The sequence below is a fragment of the Cuculus canorus genome, chromosome 3 (genome assembly GCF_017976375.1).
Source record: "Cuculus canorus isolate bCucCan1 chromosome 3, bCucCan1.pri, whole genome shotgun sequence".
Taxonomy (NCBI): Eukaryota; Metazoa; Chordata; class Aves; order Cuculiformes; family Cuculidae; genus Cuculus; species Cuculus canorus.
The window spans coordinates 82,528,007-82,547,575 of NC_071403.1; the positions used below are offsets into that span (position 1 = coordinate 82,528,007).

The 19,569-nt window shown below is 41.7% G+C and overlaps 1 long non-coding RNA gene across 1 annotated transcript; it reads left to right on the plus strand.

Moving 5' to 3' along the window:
• The first annotated feature begins 3,094 nt into the window (after positions 1–3,094).
• On the plus strand, positions 3,095–13,260 carry LOC128851731 (uncharacterized). Its single transcript, XR_008449139.1, has 3 exons — positions 3,095–3,241; positions 5,895–5,999; positions 11,301–13,260. It is a non-coding gene; the product is annotated as an uncharacterized LOC128851731 (long non-coding RNA).
• Positions 13,261–19,569: the final 6,309 nt, after the last annotated feature.

The window sequence follows — 19,569 nt, forward strand, 5'->3', positions numbered from 1 at the left end:
ACCGTGATGACAACATTCACAGCTGTGGATTTATTCAACTCATCAGATGACAATTCCTTGCAGCAATGTGCAGAAACTGAAATCTGCTCTTTAATAGGCAATGTACAATCCTCCAATGTCAGTCTGCCTTCCTACCAGTGAGGAGGTACCCCAAGAGGTGCAATGCTCTTGCATATCACAGTTTACTCTACCTGCACCTGCTTCCTGGAGGGAAGGATCTGAGTTCACTGCCACTTGTGCGGTGAACAAATGCTGCTCTCCCTAGCTGATAGTTTTCCTACTGCATTTGATAATGTGCCTTGTGGTTTGGTTTGGTTTTTTTTTCCATCAAATTAGGAGATTGGGCTGCTTCTGAATCATTTTTATGCCGTGTATTTGCTGCCAACTCTTCTGGCTCTTCAGGAAGCTCGCCAATGCTTTACTCTAGGATTTGTCATGTCAGAGGAAACCATGTAAAGCTGCAGCTTGCCACCGTGCTCAGTATTAGAATAACTGGAACTATGTTCAGTACTCCTCAAATCTGGACTCTCGCCATTTCCAGAGTTATCCAGGCTCTCCTGGAATCTTTCTGGCACAGAGAAGAGCCACACATTTTGCTCTTCTCTTCTAGCACTTGAATGCTAACAGTATAAACATACAGAGTTTATAAGAATATGAAAATAGACGATTGCAAATATAGCTTATCATGTCAGCTTTGAGGGACTCCCTCAAAGTGTATTGATTCTCAAAAGCTTTCTGAGTGAACTAAGTTGGTACTAGATGTGAAGATGAGCATCTCCTAATAAATGTAACTGCATAGCTGTGAATTCGCATGCAAGTTCTCCATTAAAACAACTGTAGACAAGGTGGCTGATGTTGGTAGCTTAATTGCATTGTCAATGGTACATTTTCAATGTGGCTTGGTAATTCAAATTTTCACTTGTATGGATAGGGATTTATAAGAGGAACCTGTTTCTATGGGGGAGCTGAGTACCAAGTAGCGGATGGAAAGTTAAACTGCATTATAAGTTAGGCTTCTGGATATGTAGTTGGAACTGCTACTGCACCTATTAATATCGATCTAAACATTAGAAGGCCTTGGTGGTGAGAGTGAAAAATGCAGGTGCACAGGCTGGATCTTATTTTTCAGTCATTCTCCTATAACTGCACAATTAACCGAGGAAAACGTTTTTGTTTCTCTGTCCTACTTATGAGGTAAACATCCTCTTCCCAAACCCAAATGTAAGCTTGCTATAAACTAAAATGAGGACATACCTATTTGTTGTAATTTATAGTTGCCTTAATTAGGGCTTTTCAACAGAACAACAGTTAGGCAGTTTTCTGGATGCTGGTGTTGCAGGAACAATACTATAAGTGCAATGTGCTTGAGATTTAACCTGTGCACACACCAACTATGAAATGCCTCTGCTGTTGAGTTTGATGGTTGTCAGAAGCAAAATACCTTCTTTGTTGGAGGCTATGGGTGAATCTTCACACAAATTTCTGTCAATGTACTCCAAAACATTTTTCATTGCCTTGCATGAAGTTGAGGTCCCCAGACCAGTATAAATGGATTTTTAAGGATTTCTGGGTAAAGATTATCCTTATGAACCTGTGTGGCTCTTATCTTTGAGCCTCATTCCTTCTGTTGACTAAATGGTGATGCTTTGCACTGTGGAGATGTGATTTGTTCAGAGATGGGGTTACATTTCTGCATCCACTTGGGCGTAGAGGCTTTTGCTAGACAGGGCCTAATTTCTAAAAAGATTGCCAGGGGTTGCATTTGTAGCTGTGCCTCAGGAACTGGTAGGGATCAGCAGAGCTTCACAGGAAAATCTGCCCAGTGCCCATTTGCATTTGTCTGACTTTAGCGAAAGCTATCAAGTTGATGCTAATTTAAATTCTCACTTAAGCATGTGGAGGTATAATTGCATAAAGCACTGTGCATTAAATTGATTCCAAGTCCATGTGTGGATACAGAATCTTCAGAAAGGCTACATATGTTAGCCTATTTCCAAACAACATTGGCCACTGAAGGCCCAAAGCTATTATGCACCTTCTTTTTTCGCGTGAAAACATAATTACCTAAATTTACCCTGAGTTAGTTACACCTTGCTACCAGTTCAGTTCCCACAGCTCTCTTATCATTGTTGTTGGGAAGTGGAGCCCTTAATATTTTTATGAACCATTTTATTGATGGTTCCCAAAGCTGCAGATTACAGAAGTTGATCATGCTCGGTAAATAAAAGCTTAAAAATTCAACAGAAGCTACCTTAATCTCAGTTGTAAGATGTTGTAATTAATCACTACTGCTGTGTAACCCCTGAAACCAGGCAGGAGCCTGAAGGCAAAGCTAGCCTGAAACCTGTATGGAAAGTAAAGCCAGAGGGCAATTCTCACCTGAGTATATATACCTTGTTCTTATGGTTATGTCAAGTTAGAGGAGTTTTTAAATTTTATTTTATTATGCCAACTGCAATCTTGAAAATTCTCCTTTAAGGAGAAACAATTCCTGTCACTTAGCTCCCAGGGAGGACTCAGTGTGAGTGTGTGCCTTGATGGCACCAGCAGGTCTCCAGTCACCCTGCCAAGAGGGTGAGGATCCCCATCCTAGAATACAGTTGCATCACAAGGGGACACAACATGCCTCCACTGGTCCAATTTGCATGGGGACACCGTAGTTGTCATTGGAAATTTCCCAATTTCCAGGTTTTTAGCCTGGTATTGGAGCTGAATCTTGAAGAAGAGTCTGTCTGTTCATTTCTCCTGCTTCAGTTTTGGGACCAAGTGCTGATTACAACCTAGTCTAGCTAGAGAGCAGTAATCGTAAATACACCATGTTTCTGTGTGGTTCATGAAAAATAAAAGGCAGGTTTGGGCCAAGGTAGGTACTGTGGATCCAGTCAGATCCTGCTTGCTGTGCACAGAGCACATGCTTTGGGCTTTCCAGGGTATGAGCTTTCTCTTAGCAGCTCAGTCTTGTTTTATTTGGATATTTATGCTTACTTTTCCCATATCTTTGGAGGTTATTTTTAAAATTTTAATAAAGAATTATTTCTCCTGTGTTTAATTCTTGTTAAGAAAAAAGTAAAAAAGGAAGAGGCAGAAGGCTGTGTGGATCAGCCCCATGTGGCGCAGGAAACCTGATGGATGATGCTGGAGAAGGCCCTTTACAAGACTTAGAGGATTATCCAGTTTCTGCATATGGCTTTTGATGGATTTTAGTACTGGATCTGGAAAGACGGCAAGTCCCTCATCCCAGGTTGGGTGTCTTGTTCTTGAAAATGTGCTCTTTTTCACTTTTCAGAGTATAGTTTTAGAATTATCCTCATGCTCTCCAGTCTTGTTTTTTCTGCTGTTTCCTTATGAAAACCTCTTTTCTCCTCCCTTTCCCTGCTAACATGGCCTCAATGCCATAATGGCCAATAGCTGCAGGCAATGTGATTCAGGTGCTCTTCACCGAAGTGCATCTCTGACATTACAGCATTAAAACTGGCCATGGCTTTTTTTCCCTTCTTTAACAATGACGACGCAGAGCAAGGCATGGGTGAAACACATGGTGGGGAGAGGATTTTATCTGGTCCCTGGTTTGATGTTTAATACATGAGGCAGAACCTTGAGCACTTGATCACAGTGTCAGGGTAAGCCCCAACAGAGCATGTTGACAGCAACACAGTGGCTACATGACAACCAGAATCAGTCTGATACATGGAAGGGTTTAATAACTCTAGCAGTGACACTGTGACAGAGCTGAGCCCCAGCCCGGACCTAACTTAATCCCTGATCTGTCTAAAACATTTTTGCATGCTTTCTAGAGGCTGGGGCTGTCAACAAGGTTGCTATCCATGAACATAGGATGGCAGCTCTGCACTAAAACTCACTGAGCTGCCTCCTCAGTAAGCAATGGGTTGATGAGGGATTTAAAAGAAAAAATATTACAATGCCTTTGTTAGCCTTACTTAAATAAATCAGAAAAGAGACTCGCTTAAGCTGGCTGTTGGCAATTTGTTGGGTTTTTTAATAAAAGCAAAACGTTTCCACTTTATAAATAAATATGCTCTAAAGAGAGCTCCAAAGAAAAGACAAATTACTAGTTATTATTTGACTTTTGGTGGCTAAATCCATGGATGAAGCTCCATATACTGCCTTATTTAATGTTACTCATACCTGACATAGACAAGTAATGAGCTGTTTTGTGATCCTTTATCAGCCTTCTGAATAAGAAGTTCAATTGATCAAAAGACAACCCCAAAAGCAGGAATGAGAGAAAGGGGTTAAATTGTAGGCAGGAAGAGGAAAGCAGGAACCAAGCAGCAAACAATTGGCACCTGGGTTCCATTGAAGGCTAAAAGTGGGAAAAAATGGCTTAATTGAAATATCTACCCATTGTGTGTGACTGCTAGCCTCCAAGGGAAACAAACAAACCCATTCAAAGGAAGAAAAAAAAAAAAAAGCAAAGACTTGGAAAATCCTGTGCTGCTGTGCACGCCTGGGGTGTTTAACTCTTCCTATCCCAAGGCTATATGTAGAAATATTTCTCATAGGCAAAACACCAATTCCCTTATTAAAACATTCAGTTGGATGAATAATTTCTTAACTCTTCCTGGCATCTTCCATCACCAGTTGGAGCTGCTGGGGTCTCCCAGGACAGTGTTGGATGCATGGAAAACCCTGATGGGGAGCAAGCAGAAAGATGGTCCCTGATTTTTATTCTATCTCGGGTACCATAAAAAATATGGATCTCAGTTTTCTCTCACTTCAGTGTTGTTTGGCAAGATCCTACAAGTTGCCCAGAAGTGTTTTCAGTACATTTCTACTTTAAATTAACTTTAGTAATAACTTTGCCTAGAGTCTGCACACTGCAGTAACGTCCTACCATAGAGCAGGGCAATGGTTTGCTTCCCTGCTGTCAAGCCAAATCTTCCTCAGCAGTGAGCTGCTGAGATCCTCTTGAAGACAGTTTGGGAACCCTCATATATTATTCCTGAACTTGATCCAGACTGAGGACGACCCACAGAAACAAGCCTGATACTCTGGTGTGTGGCACATTTCACTTTTGGATTATTAGCTAGGAATAATGTCTTATTTACACAAGGCTCACCAGAATTGCTGCTTTGATGAATATTGAATAAGCTAGGCCAGTTCCAGGTACTTTGGACAAGCAGATTTTGTGCCAAAGCTCCTAATAGTGCTGAGTGGCTGCAAGGTGTAATTTCATTGAATTATCATATCCAATTTTATTTCGCAGAGCACATAGATGCTACAACACAGTTGTCTGCTGTATGAAATGCTATATCCGTAATAGCACTGGCAAGCATTACCTCCAGCTCTGGGCTTCATTCAGCAAGCAAAATGCTATTTGGTACAAGATATAAGCCCCGAGACCTCAAAGAGTTCTTCCCACAACACTACAGATGTTCCTGCTGCTGTTTGTTCCACCTCTTAAATTTTCATTTTTCCAATGGCTGAACTGCTCCTCATGCATTTTCATAAAATTATGTTTGAATATGACTGATTTGCAGGCTTTTAAAATGTGACTCTTTGGGGTGTCTTTCTGTGTTTAACCTTGCTGCTGAAAAAAATCTAGTGTGAACAGTGTCAAAGGCTTAGGATGGAGGTAATTCTAGACTAGTCATACTTGAAAACAAAAGACTTTCCCGATTTGGGAAAATGAACATGAGGCAATGGGGTTTGTGTGATCTTAAAATATTTCAGCAATGACTTCATTAGGCAGCTAATTTCAATGTCCTTTATATTCTGTAATTCTTTTGAGGACACTGTATTTTTTTTTAAAGATTTTAATATGCATTTTGGTAGTATTAATTATTGTGTCAGAGACTTTTATTACACAGACTAAAGAGGTTATTTTATTTTGCGTTTTTCTCTTTAATTTGTCCTTGGCTCTGCGAAAGCAGTTGTGCTGATTCTGAGGATTCAGTGCATGAAACAGTGGTGGTTCCTATTATTCCACATTTCTCTGGTTGTGTTTGGAGCTGCTGCAGCATCTTCGTGATGTTCAGGTATTTGTCTTAATTCTGTTCTATTAAGCTTGCAAGCAGTGGCACAATTTCAGTGGATTAGAAATCTCTGTGCATATACCCGAAAGGGCTGCTGTGCTCAAGACACTAAAAAAAGTCTATACCATGTTGAAGCCCCAAAATATCTCCATGTTTCTGTCCAGGTGGGTGCTGCTGCTACATCTTATTTTAACTTGGGACCTCCCCTGGTCTGAGCACTCCCCAGAAAAGCAGAAGTCCCGGGTCTCAGGCTTGCTCCATGGGAAGCACGTTCATTTTACGTTGTATCATTATATTTTAGATCTACCCCTGGTGCTCTTTCTGGTCTAACAAACCCTTAATTATGTTATAGTGAGCACTCAGACTCTAACAGGAAAGTCTTCTCCTACCTCAAATGTTCTGCAGTTTGGGGTGGTGGATGCAAGTCCCCTGGATGGTTTCTGCTGGGGTCTCTCCTGCTCTTGTAGATGCCCTGATGTCTGGGCTGGGTTGCTGGAGCTGTCTGTCCTCTAAAAAGGCTTCCAAAGATGTTTTGCTTATTGAAGGAACCACCTTGGTCCCTTTGCCTAGAGATCTCCATGCTGTTGAGATGCAGGCATGGGAGTGGGGAACGTGCACAAAGGAAGCCTGTAGCAGAAAAAAGGCTTTTCCACAGAGAGGAGCTTGGGTAAACAGAAAACTGTCCATTCAAAGAGCTAGTTGCTGGCAGTCATACTCCAAGGGGCCTTTTTCTCGTGTTTTTAGTAGAAAGTATATATGCCAGAAGTTTGACTCACTACATTACAGTGATGAGTCACCCGCAAGTGATTGTAGTGTTCTTTGCAGACTAGCCCCAGGTCCTTCTCTAACATTATTGTGTTTCATACCATTAACAAAAATAACAGTGCCACTGTATCAGAAGCTCAACAGTCTGGCTAAAAGCAGCCCACAGAGCCATGGTACATGCCTGCCTTTTACTACAATCTAAGACTTTTAGCAGGGTTGAATTATGAAAGTACTGTTGGCAGAGGTGACAATGCAAGGCTGTCATGCAGACGACAGCCCTGCTCTTGTTTCCAGAGCAATGGATTTAATGCCTGCTCAAGTCACACATAGAGCATATTCAAAATCAGGTCCGTAACTATGTATTCCCACCACAGAGTTGCTCCGTGTCTGGGAAAATGGGCCCAGCAGGGAAATGGAGAGGGGTTTAGGTGTTTGCTGTAGTATCTGTCCTTGCTATGTTTTCCTCTAGCTGATGCCATCAGTCCCTTATCAGCCAAGGTTTTACCTTGAACTTCCAAAAAGTCCATGCTCCAGCATCCCGTCTGGAGGATAATATTATTAGAAAGGCTTTTAAGTGATTATATTCGAGCTTTAAGACTCAACAAGAAAAATTAGGCCATAAATACACAACTGCTTCAGCGTCAGACATAGCTCAGCCTTGGTGATACTTTAGGAAATTGCTCCATTGGTGCTTGCAGGGCATTGTCACCTCCTCAAGGAGGAGGTCGGGGCAGGACTGAGCTCAGTGCGGAGGCAACAATGGCACTTCCAGCACAGCAGCCAATTGATATTTCAGAGGACAGGAGTGTGCGGTGACATTGTGGCAGATTAAACCAGTCAGCGTTCCCTGAGCTCCCATAAATGCTTCCGCATCTTCTTCCTTTGTGTGCTAAAAAGGCAGCTATGATCCATATTTCTCTCAAAAACAAATCAAATGAGGAAGTGCATCAATTTGATATTGTATTTGTTTGCATTAAAAGTAAAGTATTCTCTGTTACAATGCAATTGCAGCATGCAGTCTGAATGTGTATTATTAATGCCATCTATATGGCTACAGCTTTAGAAAACAATGTGAAGTGGGAGTTATGGTTGATCTTATGGGTAAAGCACACCATGGGGATGCTCCAGACCCAAGAAAATGCACACTGAGGAATTCTAGTTCAAACTTAAATTTAAGTAACTAACATTTTAAAGAGAAGCACAAGGATGTTAAGACATAAAAATGCAAAAATAAGCACCAAAGCCACCTTAACTCTGCCCTGAAGTAATGTTAGGAGTGGAAATCTTAATTTGGGATTATTCTCTTTTATTATTTATTTCATTATTATCTCCAACTAAATAGACTTAGTCAAGGTTACTTGTCCAATTTGTGATGGAGGAAGAATTAAGGCTGTTGGCTTAAATCATGAAATTAAAACAAAAGTTCTTTCCAGCCTCAAATATCTGAAAACAAGCTCAGATTGTAGGGCTTGCTTGCAATTGTTTATTCCTTTCCCCAACATTATATTACCCCTTACACTCTCTTTCCCTTTTATGATACTCTCTGGTGTGCCAGTACTTACTAAATTAAAAATGAAAAATTCATAAACAGAGGATTCTGAGATATAAAAATGTTCTGGATAATGGTGCAATGGTTGTTTCTTCTTTGTTCTATTTTGGCATTTTTATAACCACTAAAGGTTTAAGGAGCTGCTTTGTCTTTAGAACATACAGTGAATTGTTTTGTCTTTCCATTAAGCCTCACAGGATTTTCACATGCTTGTGCAGTCCAAGTGCGGTTCCCAAATCTGTGCAAACACCTGCAAGTCAATATTCTTGGGCAGGGAGGCCCCAGATCACCTTCTATCACATGAAGAACTATCTTTTGCCTCTTTTTGAATTTGGCTCTTACTAACGTCACTCAAAGGCTCCTCCTTCATGTGGAAGAGAGAGCAAAGAACTGATGTCTCTTCACGTACTCTGTGGCACTTGGGGTTGTGTTCTCATATCATAGTTGATGAGAGCTGAAGACTTAGATCTTGGTGCAGAAAAATGGGCTGCCATGGCCTTTGACCTTTCATTGTTCTCCTCCAGGAGCTACAGCTGTGGAAATGAAGAATAACTACAGCTATAGCATTTCAACAGCTGCTGTTGACAGGGCTAATAAACACAATTTTTAACTGTTTCCTGGGAAAAGTAAGAATGTGTTTCATACAGGATGTGATACATAATATGTAGTTTCCCTGCAAAACCCATGGCTGTAACCTGTAAGTTAAACTTATCAATGCGATTGTGAAATGGAAGAACTTGCAGAACTAAACAGGATACTATTACAATATCTTCCTGCATCTGATTACTAAAATAAAAAAGACATCCCAGAGAAAACTGTGAAAATGATTTTTTAGATATTTAATAATATCTGAGCAGGAGTATAGCATTTTAATTCCAAAATAAGGAGTGCAGTGTCAGCTCTCATCTTTCTTAAGATACAAGCTGCTGGAACTACAGCTTTCAGCTTTCATGAGAATGTTGTTTTCTAAAAAAAAAAAAAAACAAAACCAAAAAAAAACCAACAAAAAACTACCCAACGGAAAAACCCCAGAAGTTTCAGGACATGTGGAAAATAGCTGAAAACCTAACCCAAATGTACACTCAGAGGGCTCAAGCATGTTCGAACAAATAAAAGGCAACTCAGTTGGTTATGTCTACTTAAGACATAGCACTTTTGGAGTCTTGTTTTGGCATGATCAATTAGTTCCTCTGCAGTTTTTCACCTTCCACAGAAGCAGTGGGAGCTTTACAAGTACCGTTTTATAATCCTCAAACAACCTACTAACATTTTCATTTCCCATCAATTTGTTGCCAGGCACAAAGGGGTTTAATCATGAAATGATTGATGACCCTATTTAAACAGAACATTAGCCTAATGACGTATGAAACTGTAGCAGAGTTGTTAGCTTATGTACAAATGTATTCCTTCAAGAGCAACTGAAGTTACCTTGTCTGGCATCCAAATCTCTTTGCTAATCTCCCTGCAAATTTCTCCTTTGCATTAATCTTCTGCTGATGAATACTCATTAGGTACGCTGCAAGCAACTGCCTAGTGCCCATGGCCAGTCTCAGTGTCGTGGGAGAGAGTTGGTGGTGTGAGAAGTGACCTGGATGGTAGGTTACAACAGGATGGCCCTGTTAAAGACTGAAAAACCACACATAGCCCGCACCATCAGCTGCTCCATATGAGGCTGCTCCGTCTCACAGGTCATGAGTCCACGTCTTTGAAGTCTTTCTGAATACTGCTACTATCTGAATTGCATCTTAATTTTCTTTCAGAAAAGGTGAATCTTTTTGCAACCTTATCTAGTGGATTTCTTCAAAACACTGGTAATTAAGAGCTGAAAGCACAGTGCAAGCATTTAGGAATCTGGCCAGCAGTGTGCCCTCCTGGATGTCACATGAGCTCTGTATGGCCCCTGTGTCTCCAGTATCCCAGCTCCCTGGGGACTGGGCTAAATTCATTTGCTGCTGCTTAGGCTCTGCTTGAGCACTGCAGAGCATGCATGTTACAATTAGCATCCGTGTCCCAGATTTTTTTGTTCCCAAAGGCTCAAACTCATGGAGGAAGAACAATACATGGAAATAATGATGTACTAGCCATACAACGATCACAATGTCTTGCAGTATGACACTCTCTACTTAAAAGTATAACTTAATCATGTTGCACTTGTGTCTCGTGTAGTTGGGGCCTGCTGATACAATGGATATCTGCCTATCATAACCATGCGGTGGTTACTGGCATATATACCTTAAACGACCATGAAGCTTTCTTTTTTCCAGTGGTCTCAGACATGCAGCTATTGCCTGAGGAACAGCAGGTTCTCAGTGCTATCTTCTACCTTTCCCAGAACTCTCACAGCAGCAATTTTTTTTTAACAATGGACTTGGCTAACAGGACCACACAATTGCTGCAGATGTATTAAGAGTTGTCTAAGGGAAACTAGGCTTTGCGTTGCATACCTAGGCTCATGTCCAAAGCAGCTGGGATGGTGAAGCTTCTGCCGAGTTCTGCATTAGCCATCTTTAATGGGAGATGTTTCACAGAAGACTCCCAGCTCTAATGGAGTTATCCCTTGCATGAACCAGAACTCATCTCACCTCCGTTTGAAACCTCTGGTACTTTTCCATTATCACACACTTAGAGAAATGAAAGGGTTTTAGCCAATCTGTTTCTAAAGATTCTGCAGTATACATCACCATTTTAGAAAGGTTTTTCAATGCATATTTATTTTTCTTCATTACTTCTAATTAGTACTTGGTCAAGGAAAGCTCCAGCTGCACTTCTAATGCTACTTATCCCTGGGTGACCAGCTAAGAAATAATTTACATGTCATTACGCTGTTATTCTCTGTTTTTTCCCTAAATGTGTCTCTTATGGATGAAAGGGTCCTTCCTGATAACTGATCCTCATGCAGCCTGACAAGTCCATCAATCCTGCTCTGCAGAGCATGTGTCCACCCCAGATACCTGATGACAAATGAATGATGATTGATATTCTCTTTATAGCCCACAGCAGCAGCCATTAACCCTGCTGGAGTTGTTCTGTCACAACGAAGACTACCACAAGGACGGTTCGAAAAGCTTTCATACCTAAAACACAGCCATTTATATCCTGAATACTGTACAGCAGTGATGGGAAGTATATCATCAAAGATGTTTTGATTACATGAATAAGATTCAATTTCAAGTTTATCCTAATGATGCAAATATCCTTCCCTAGAGATGCATGCATAGTCTCCTGCCATGCTGGCAGCTTTACTCCTTTCGGATCTGGCTAACTAAAGAGGAGGACCTGGTCAGTAATCTGGTGGGAGACCTCCAAACCAAATTTGGCATGAAGGAGAGAGTGGTCACTTTCACTCATTATGTCATAGATTTTTATATCTGAATTCATACCAAACCAGCAGACCACACCATCCAGGAAGGAAGTAATGCCTTGGATGGCTGGAGCTGTCGTCCGAGGGCAGAAGTGGGTTGTGCTGGCAAGGCTTCAGTCCTTCTTTCAGCTCTCCTTTCTGCCCTGCTCCTTACTGTCTTTTATCACCTTCCACCTAAGTTTCCCACTTGTAAAACATCAGCTCAACAGCTGCAGCCCAGCCTGGGAAGGAAAAACCAAGGCAAGAAGCTGGGGATGTAGAGCCTTGAGGCCACCCCATGGTGTACCACACTGCCCCTGCCTCAGGCACTCAAGATTTGGTAGAGTTTTCTGTAAGATAAGATTTCCCAGCGCTGATGCTCCGTTTTAAGTGTTCCTTTTGACAGGTACAGGTACATGCTGCCTCCCTCCAGTCCTACTTGCAACAGGACATTTTTCTCCACATATTACAGACTTTCAGAAGCTGATGAGAAGCTGAGATATTTCAGTCTGGAGCTGGTGACTGCAGGCGTGGTTCCTGTAAGCAGATGATACCCGAGTACACTCATTATTAATATTTGTTACACTCTTAGCAATAATGTAATAAGACACCACTATCAGAAGAGATCAAAAATAGGCTACTTCAACGTGTGGTAGGATGAATACTTGTGGGGAAAACTTGAGGAAAGGAAAAGAGATGCACAAGATTGCTAGAGGAGCTTCTCCTTCCCCACTATCTATAAATAGCCTCACACTGGGATCCTGAGGAGAGGTCTTTAATTAAGCAGAATGGTTTATAATACCATCAAGAACATATGTCTGGAGATGCTGATGCCCTCATCTGGTGTTTCCTGCCATTGTCCTGAAACTCAATCATCTTTAAGCCTTAAAATATATAAGGAAGAAACAAGGAATGGCAGGTAACTCTCCTTTCCCATGTGTTCCCAAGTGGGGCACATCTATATCATGCATATATAGTGAGAAACTAGTTTGAAATTCACCCTCTTTCAAGCAAGCAAAACACCTGTGATGAACCATTTTCCACCAGTGCCATGCTAAGTTGAAGAAACAAATCAACGGCATTTCTACAGATGAGGAAACATTTCCACTGAAAATGTGTGGGGGTCCCTATCATAGTTTCACTCCTTTTGTCAGCACACTTACCTATAAAAAATGCTTAATTTTATTAATTGTCACCATTGTTCTCAAGAGAAATAGATGGTTCCTACAGCACAGCCATCTGCTGCTTGTTGCAGGCTGGTAGTGACCCACTGTTTATAACACAACTACAGCTATAAGCACATAAGACTTGAAAGCATGCTGACTAGCACTCCACCCTTTTTCCTCCTCTTTTTCTCTAGCAATTTTTGGCATGCTCTTTCCAATATATGCTTTTCCCCCTTACATCAGTTTTCCCAATTTACATCTCTCTGCAGACAAAGAAACGGCGCCTCAAAATCTGCACTGTGTTCACGTAGAGGTGACCTGGCAGCAAGCAGAGATAACATGTGTGATGCTGGGGAGACAAAGACAAGAGCCTCCTGACCTGGGATAACTCCCAAACTACCATGGGTAGTTTTATACCTATTTAGGATATTTGCTGTCCTTCATTCTGTGCTTTTCTGCTTTGTCTCTCTGCTACTGATTGTAAATAATTTGTTCAAGAACTATATAATTTATTATTATTAATTAAACTACTTTATTAAAAACAAAGCAAAACAAATACTTATTTTTGTGGAAGTATATTCTTTACCATCCTGGTTGCCACAGGTCGATTAGCCTAGTTTCATGCTAAGAAAAACTGTTCTGGTGGTAACACTCTTCCGCCTGCCCGCAGGAAAAAAAAAAATCAATTTTTTTTTCTTTACTTGGAGAATTGAAAATCAATGTTAGCTTTACTGGCTGGAGCTCAGCTATAGCAAATCTTGGGCCAAAATCTCCTCAAGAGTAAAGCAGTACAGCTGCTCTGGCTGGAGGGCACTTGTGCCAGCTGAGACAGCCGGGTTTTATTGCTTATTTGATCAAATTAAAGGATATTTGCATCTCACATCTATTCTGACAAAGAGATTTCCAAGCAAGAGCATTAAAGATGGCAAAAAGTCATGCATATGACTACTCGTTATTAAAAAATAAATCTAATTTGCATTGTCAGCAGGGCATCCCCAGCCTGTTCCTGAACATAAGACCTGTCCTGTTCTCAGTGAAGTCAAATAGGGCTGTTATTGGTATGGTGTGAGCAGTGATCACCCCACTGTTTGCACCAGCAAAGAGCCTACCCCATCACCTCCAGCAGTTACCAGTCCTCTAAAATCCTGGGAGCACATCATTTATGGGGACCGGGTAGTGTAAGTGATGTGAGACTGCCCTAACCAAGCAGGGATGTCCCCTGTGGGTATCAGTCCAAAGACTGCGGGGATATTTATCAACACAGTTTCTCATGCCTCTGCAGAAAATCAGCTCAATTTCTTCCGCTAAACCCAGATAAGCAAACTAGACTTTTTATTGTACCCTTGAATAACCAAATAAAAATTACAATATATCTGCCTGTAGGTGATGAATACAACCATACCCCCCTCCTTTCATTTTTCCTTCAAGAAAAAAGCATCTTTCACTGCAGAAAAATTTGTCCTTCATTTAGCAGAGCCAGCAGCTGTTGGGAGAGAAAAGCCGCAGATTGACAGAGGAAAGAAACAGCAAAAGAGCTCCCAGAACATTGTACAAAAAATATTCTTAAGATGTTGACTTCACATGGAAGCATGTAAAATCAAAGAAAAACCAGCAATATAAAGTCCTGGTTATTTCCTAAATGAGAACACTGTATACATTGCAAGGTACTCTGCTCTGAGAGCCTGAAGTTATATTTTATTTGTGGTATTTCCTCCAGAACAGAAAACCTGGCACATTTTAAGACTAGTCCCCTTGTTTCTGAAACCCCTGCGCTTCCCCTCTGTCCCTTTCTTGATCATATTATGCTCTAGTTTTATCAAAGTACTTTGTGGTTGGTAATTTGCAAGAGAACTCGCACAGTTGTGTTAAATTTGTGACCTGCATTGAGAAATCCCATACTGTATCATTAAAACCCAAATAATTTTTTTTAAAAAATAACTTTTTCCATCTCCTTGAGATCATGTCTTTGCGTTTTTCCTCCACTTTAATATTCTTTTTGTATATAATCCAGTTCAGTTCCAGACCCTGCTGTTCAGCTGTTACTGAAACACTGCTTTCAGAAACACGAAGTGAGGAAACATTCATTTGTTTTGATCTCAGGGGAAATAATGAAACTCAGCAACAAGGCCACCAACAGCAACTCTTAATGCACAGCTAGACAATCTGCAGAGAAATCACCTTGCTGTTAGGTTGCATACACGTATTTAATTGCATTTAATTCTTGAATGCTGATACAACTCATTTCACCTGTTTGAATAATGGAGATATTTTTGGTTCACTGGCTGAACCAAAGGAAACTAGAAAAGAAAACCCCATAAAGCATTTGTTAGCATTTTCAGGTTCTTTAATCCTCTTTGCGACATTGCTTTTTAAAGATCTTTCTGTATTTTTTCTATGAAATGAATGAAAAATTTAGTTTTGAGGTGAAAAACTGTAATGTTTCATGCAGAAATTTCCTAAACATAATTAGAACATAATTAGGAGGAGCAGAAAAAATGTTTAACAGTCAGCATTTGGGTGCATACCTCCAATCAGGCTTTCAAGTGACCTCTGTCCAAACCTGCACCATTTCAGCTGTGAATGTGCATTTTGCCAGGCAGAATTGGGGCAGGCACAATTCAGGCCAACATAGGCCAAAATGACTTTCTCCCTCCCATAAGTGCTTTGCACTTCTCACAGTGGTTTTCTTACAAATGCTCAATTTTCAGACTCTGTGGCCTCTCAGGGTGTGAGTGCGTCCATGCTGGGAAGAGCTTTCCCACTAGCAATTACTGACTCAACAAAATGGGACAATTCTTCCCACCTGTGACTCCTAGAAACGCACAGGGCTCGGCTGGGACTGATTTGCCCTTTACCAGTTTACCAGGCTGCCTGCTGGCCAGCCAGCTTTCCTAAAGCAAAGTATTTATTCAGAACAAAAGCATTTCAGAGAAAAAGTGTTTAAAGCTGCAATGCTATGCTCACCTCTCTCCAGAGATTGTCACCCTTTTTCCCACCAAGACCCAGCATGCTGGTGGCACTGACACCTACCGTGCACTAAAGCTGCTCTGCAGGGACCACCATGTGCAAAGCATTTGCCATCCAGTGGGTTCCTCAGTCGGGTAAAAGCATCCTCTGCCATCAGGGAATAAATCATAGATGGATTTGTTGCTCACATTATTTATGCATTTGTGAAACTGTAGTCATTATCCTCTAGTATATTTAGTTCCCATTTTAAGCTCCTTCTCGGCAACCTGTCGAACTTGAAAATTAGTTGCTAACCCAGGTATCTCCAGTGTCAGTTAAGGGCTGAACGCCTCCTACTTCTACAGCACTTGGAGTTGAAATGCTGGCACTTCAATTTAACAGTCCTGAAATCCTCACTGTGCCAGTCTTCCCTGTACATCCCTGTTGCCACGCTGTACCTGCTGCAGGCAACCAGCCACCAATACGAGGCTGTTGGGGAGTAGATGCCGGAGCAGAGACAAGTGGAAGGATAGAGGAGAGGATCAGAGCACAGGGAAATCCAATGTGGAGATTTCAAGGGCCACAGTACAAAGACATGAACTGTCAGCCAGGTTGAGGGACCCTGGAGCAGCTTGCTACAGAAGGAGACTAACAAATACATAAGCCCTGCATTTTAATTAACATGTACTTTCAGTCATGTACGAAATTAAAAATCCATCCATTCTGAATCATCACCATCTTTTTTCTTCTTAATTAGGAGTTTTCACTATACTAATTGCTACATTTGTCCAATTCTATCAAATCAAAACATATCAAATCAAACTAATGGCAGCCAGATGATCGCAGCTCTCAAGTTGCCTGACTCAGGGCTAATCCATAACCTCTGCTGTGCAGAAGCAAGGAGCAGAGGGAGCCTGTGCTCTTCCTCCAGAGACCAAAAGGACAGGATTTTAAAGTATGGTCAGTCAGCAGGAGGCAAAGCTGGTGAAGATCACTGTGACCAGCTCTCCCTGTGGAGCTGAGGTTGGATTATCCACCACCTTCACACACTGTAGTCAAAAAACATGCCTAGGGATAGAGAGGAAACAGTAAGCCAATGTCGCTGGACTAGAAAGAAGGTGTGTTTGACCTCTTCACTTACTCTGAAGGATGCAAAGCTTCACACACACCTCCTGCCCGCATGTTCCCAGCATACTGTGTAGTTGTTGTGTGCACACTTGCACACCCTCTACCTCCTGCTTGATCTATAACCCACATGTACAAAATTATTAAGGGCAAGATTTGCATGTCTTTTGCTCTGCAATAACAGACTTGAGGTGTTGTTCCCAGCAGCTCATGATGATACATGCGTATTAATAATTACAGCAGTTTATTTAACAAGTGGTGGGTCAAATCTGTTGTGATCACTTGAATGATACTTGAAAATTATTACAGAGTGCACCCATTGTAAGTTAGGATAATTAAGGATGCTGTTATTAACACTCTGCCCTTCCCTATTGCTAGTTTAATTTCCTCTAACATTTTGACACCCTTGTCCTCATCCTGCCTTGAGGGTTCGTCATAGAATTCAATAACCATTTTCCTTTCTAATTCTTATATTAAAGCACCATCTTATTTCACCAGCACAACTCAGGAGCAAGTTAAACCTCCATGCAAATTTGTCTGCTGTTAGTGCTTCCCTGACTTGGGGATGATGGTCCATCCAGAAACCAGAGAAGCTTGTGCAGCTCTTTCATCGTGTCCCACAAGTGTTTTCTTCCGAGACCCTCCTCGTTAATCAGAGTTTCTCTGAGGATTTTGATGCAGACTTTAACACCCACAGATTTTGGGACACTTGACTAATTGAGCTCTAAAGCACACTTTTCCAGAAGATATACCACCCATCCTATATGTTGGCCATATAAGATGGCCAGGAGTCCTGGTTGAGGCACACTCGCCTCTCCAGCACATGGTGCAGAGGTGTCAGCCTCTCTACATGCCACTAGCATGGCTTCCTGGGATATAGGCACCCACATACTGGGCAAAGCTCTGCCCGCAGCCGTGTTGCACCTGTGTGGAGCCCACTGCCAGCATGTGGGCAAGTAGAATCAAAACCCCAGGTACCACTTCCACAGCAGAAAAGGGTTTGGGGTTTTTTTAAAGTCTCTGCATTCCCAAGGTCAGGAAGAAAACCATCAGTCTGCCACAGCCATAGCCATCACCAGGTGCCACCTGCCTTTAACTGGAAAACCTCAGCTTTCCATCTTTCCCTTATTTGACAGACTCTTTCAGGAAGAAAATACATGTCCATGGAATGTGGTTCCTCAATCTTGGCTACAAAAAAAGATGTGGGTTATTTATTTATTTATATTTTTTACCAACATAAGCAGAAGCTTGTTCACCTGGCACTCAGGCAATACTGTCTCTGTAATGTAAATGGTTGAACTAAAGTTTCAGTTTAAAGGATGATTTCCTCTGTACCTTTCAGTCTCTGGGGACATTAAGGTTCCTTGTGAGATACCAGCCTCCAAAAGGCAATGTTGAAGAGCAGCTTTTTGGGGGGTTGAATCCATTGGCTTGCATCAAGCACCTTATTGTGACATATTTCAGAAGAGCAGATGCTCCTATAGATATCACAGAGGCCTCAGCTCTTTCTCAAACTCTCATGATATGGCTAATGCAATAGCATTTTCTCCACATTCAGGCAAGGCTGAACACCTCAGTTAGCAGCTGGCATTGAGAATGCTTTTTCCCAAGTATTAAGCTGCTTTACAAATCACGGTGGCCGACACTTTCACATCCAGACAACTAAAGAAGTGGCATTGCACTCACAAAATAGAGAGGCAGCATCTCTGCCCACCACTGGTACTACTGGCTCTCCTGAGATAGGCAAGGAAGGGTTAAAAGACACCTGGGACTGTTGCATCTGAGGCCTAATGATGATGATCTACAGCTATAAAAGGCTGCAGGAAGAGCACAAGTTCTTGAAATGGAGATTTCGAGTTGGGTTCTGGTGTAGCCTTGATACAGAAAATGTATGTCTGCTGGAAAGGAAGTGTGAGAACTGACTGTGCTGCTGAAACTAAGTGATTTCAGGGTGAAAAGGGCTGAGATGCTGGTGGCAGGATGTAGTATCTGTGTGTTGGAGAGGTGCTGAAGGGCTGGACAGTCCTCAATAGGACATGTCGGCTCTCAGATTGGAGTGAAAAATTCCCCATAACATCTTCCTCCCTTGTGATAGATATTGGTATCCACTTGTCCATATATTTTTATTTTGGAAAGGTAAACACCCATTTGGTTAAGTTTGGAGGGGTTTCTGTCTCAAACTTTCAGGGGAGAGCAAAATTGGGAAAGAGGAAGAAAATTGTCTGTGCCAATACACTACATTGGAAATCACTGTCTCAGCCACATTTTCATAGCCTGTGTGACTTGACCGCTTAGGTTAAAGGGCAGGCAAAATTCAACACCATCTGCTATTAGTTAGTTAATATTTAACCCAGAAATTGGGGTCAGTACCCTCAATGAGCTAAAGTTGTGCTGAAGATAAGGGGTTTAGCTTTGAAAGGCATCAGATGCTTGAATCAACCCAGGAGATATAGTACCCTCTGGGAATGTTTGAGCTGATGCCCTTGTCCGAGCTTCATGCAAACCTCCTGTGGCCTTGGGATCCATCTCCCTCCGGCTGGTCCTGCTTTAGACGACCACTTTCCAGCCTGTATAGCTGCAAAACACCTGAGTGTTTAACTTTGTGTTGCAAGGATATTGTCCTGCTTGCCAAAAGCTCACAGCAGCTGCCCAGACCAATTTTACAAGTCAGATGTTTGTCTC